The following is a 2928-nucleotide window of genomic DNA, read 5'->3' as shown; positions in this document are numbered from 1 at the left end:
ATTCTTAAATTTAACGATTCTTAGGTTCTTGTGATAAGATATGGATGGGCCAAGCCCAAAGGATCGATGTTATAAAGATATGTGGGTCGAGCCTAAATCTATAATGAGCCAAGCCCATCTTCTGCATTCTAAGTTATGGACCGAGTTTGTTTCATTAACCCATCGGTCTAAATTAAGCTTATGTGTGCCGTGTGCGTCTTATGGCTATTCTAAGTTAATCGAATATCAGTCTTGGGTTGTCACATTAAAAAAAGCATCACATAAGGATGATTTCGAATGTCTAAATTCTTTACGTAATGATTCTTTACAAAGCATCACATAATTTGGTATGTGAAGGGAATGTAAAAAATTTACCCAAACTTCATTAGATTGTTTATTTGGTTTTCCTTGATCCACATCATGATCATTAACCAAAATAACCATATTATCCTTAGCATCATGATCAAACTATCCTTCAATATCGGCTTCCAATTTTCCCTTTCTAATTCAAGTATAGTTTGATCATCTAAGGCATCATAATATTTAACAACATAATTGTTTTCAGAATTAACAGTATTACTAGGTTCCCAATATGTCAAACATACCACTTATGTAACACTTGTCCCCTTCAAATGTTACTTCAAATCCTTGATCACTTAATTGAGACAAACTCAACACATTCCTTTTAAAAGTTGGTACAAACCTAACACTTGGATTAAATTTCGGGTTTTCACTTATAGAAATTTCTATTTCACCGATCCCTCGGGAATATAGAATTCCTTGATCTTTCCCTTTTGTTTCAATTGAAAAACACTTTTTCAAGTTTTTAAACATTGATTCATCTCCGGTTATATGATTTTTGAACAAAGGATCAGCCACCCATATTTTGTCCCAATTCCCATACTCGGTTCCTTAACCAAGTCATCTTTAGGATTATTGTTTTCAAACGAAAATAATTGAGGAGACTTACTCATAAAATTGGCTGCCACATGACCGTGAGTACGGCACCAATAACATTTAACCCGCTTCATTTTCTGTTTAGAACTTCAATCACCCTTGTACACAACCTTATCAATACCTTTTGCTTTTGAGATTGACTTCCGGGTTGCCAATGATTTCACAGTCCAGAATTATGTGCTTGTTTTCTCCATATGCCTTCTCTTGGACATGATTCGATTTGCATGTCTGCCAAGCCCCTCGTGATTATCTATTTCCAAAACCATGTTTTGAATCACCACCAAAACATCGATGTTCAAGGCTTAAAGGAGGATTTCGAATCTTTCCAGTGGCGTTACAATTGCACAGTGAATCGCCACTAACCTTCGCTCTGATACCACTGTCGAACAGGGGCGTCCCACGGATCACTCGTTTCTGTCTAAGCTTTGATTGTGGCTTCATCCTTTGTTTCACAACAACAATAATTCTAATATTGAATGAGATTGATCGAGGAAGAAGAAAATAATAACAACAATATATATATATATATATATATATATATATATATATATATATATATATATATATATAGTGCCGGCTCTTGGGTTGGGCAACCTGGACGACTGGCCGAGGCACTAATATTTTGAGGGCACAATTTTTTTTATATATACATATATTTTTATATATTTTAATTTTTTTTATATAAAATAGGTACAAATCTTAATCATTTTGTTAGATATTAGACCCAATCTTTTTATACCCATAACCCATTTGAGATAATGGGCATGCGGGTCATTTTATTTCATTACTCGTTAGAGCCGACAGGCCTTTTCATTTCAGCTCGGTCGAGGCATTTAAATTCTCGGAGACGGCCCTGTATATATATATATATATCGATTAAACTGAGATTGTTTATAAGTGATTTGGATATTGGTTTACATAGGGAAGAGAGGGCGTTCAAGGAATGTCGCGTCTGTTGAACTGAAACGGTTGAAAAAAACCGTTTAACACCGTTCTATAAAAAAGATAAAGTTATATAACTGCTATAATATAAATTAATCCATGTTAGGTATTAGAACTGTGTATGAAAGTAGACTATATCAACCGATAAGCTCATACATAATAGATTAATTACTGATAGTATATAGGGCGCTAATTGATGGCCAATGAGGGGCATATATGTTAATTATGTGATGAGGACCATCAGGCGGTTAGGGTTACAAAAGCGGCACCATTTAGATAGAACGATGTGAATCGGTGCGTCGATTCAGAAAGCGACGCTTCATATGTTTATATATTGGCTGTAAGATTGTATTCAGATTCATCAGTTTATCAATTAAAGTTCCTTTCCATATAAAATCTATTGCTCATAATTTCTTTTTATAATCACGAATTTGTTGGCTTCTTTGATTACCTACAACCCATGTGATTAGAAACAAACATATATAGGGAAACAATCCAGATTCGATTCACGATAAAAACTATACCAAGGTTGCAAGTAACTAATTGAAAAAAAAAGATTTCACAAAAACGTGGCGAAAGAAAAAAAAAGACCTTCAGATCGGCATCGATCTATTTATTAACTAAAGAACCAAAAATGGTGGTGGATCATCAAGATCCAGTTTCCACTTTTCCATGCCCGTATCTCCAACACCATCTGATATAAGATGAAAAGAAATGTTTCATTTTCAAAAATCTTGGAATCTTATAAACAAGAATTCGGATATTTAGATTTTACCTGGTAAATACACGTGCCTGCTATGACCACTCAACATACTATGATCAGCGTATGCTGTGAGCAGCATTCAGAACACAAAAACATTAGTCAGAATCTGATCAAAACATTAATTAAACTTATCAACGCAATTTAGAAATATGCATAAAAATATCAGAACAATAATTAAAGAACAAAGACCAAAACTGCTTACATTTACATACGCTGAATCGGATGTCTCATCTTCTGGACAACAAAGCCATTGACATAGCCCAAATCGCAATTTCGATGATCCTAAC

The 2928-nt window shown here is 34.3% G+C and overlaps 1 long non-coding RNA gene across 1 annotated transcript; it reads left to right on the top strand.

Annotated features, from left to right (window-relative positions):
- Nucleotides 1-1932: 1932 nt before the first annotated feature.
- LOC143578964 (uncharacterized) lies at nucleotides 1933-2553 on the top strand. Its single transcript, XR_013143367.1, has 2 exons — nucleotides 1933-1995; nucleotides 2064-2553. It is a non-coding gene; the product is annotated as an uncharacterized LOC143578964 (long non-coding RNA).
- The last annotated feature ends 375 nt before the right edge of the window (nucleotides 2554-2928 follow it).

This window comes from Bidens hawaiensis, unplaced genomic scaffold, assembly GCF_021521415.1.
Source record: "Bidens hawaiensis isolate Kalapana, Puna unplaced genomic scaffold, B.hawaiensis_p1.1 tig00029413_1, whole genome shotgun sequence".
NCBI classification, from domain to species: Eukaryota; Viridiplantae; Streptophyta; class Magnoliopsida; order Asterales; family Asteraceae; genus Bidens; species Bidens hawaiensis.
This window is presented reverse-complemented; position numbering and strand designations above follow the sequence as displayed.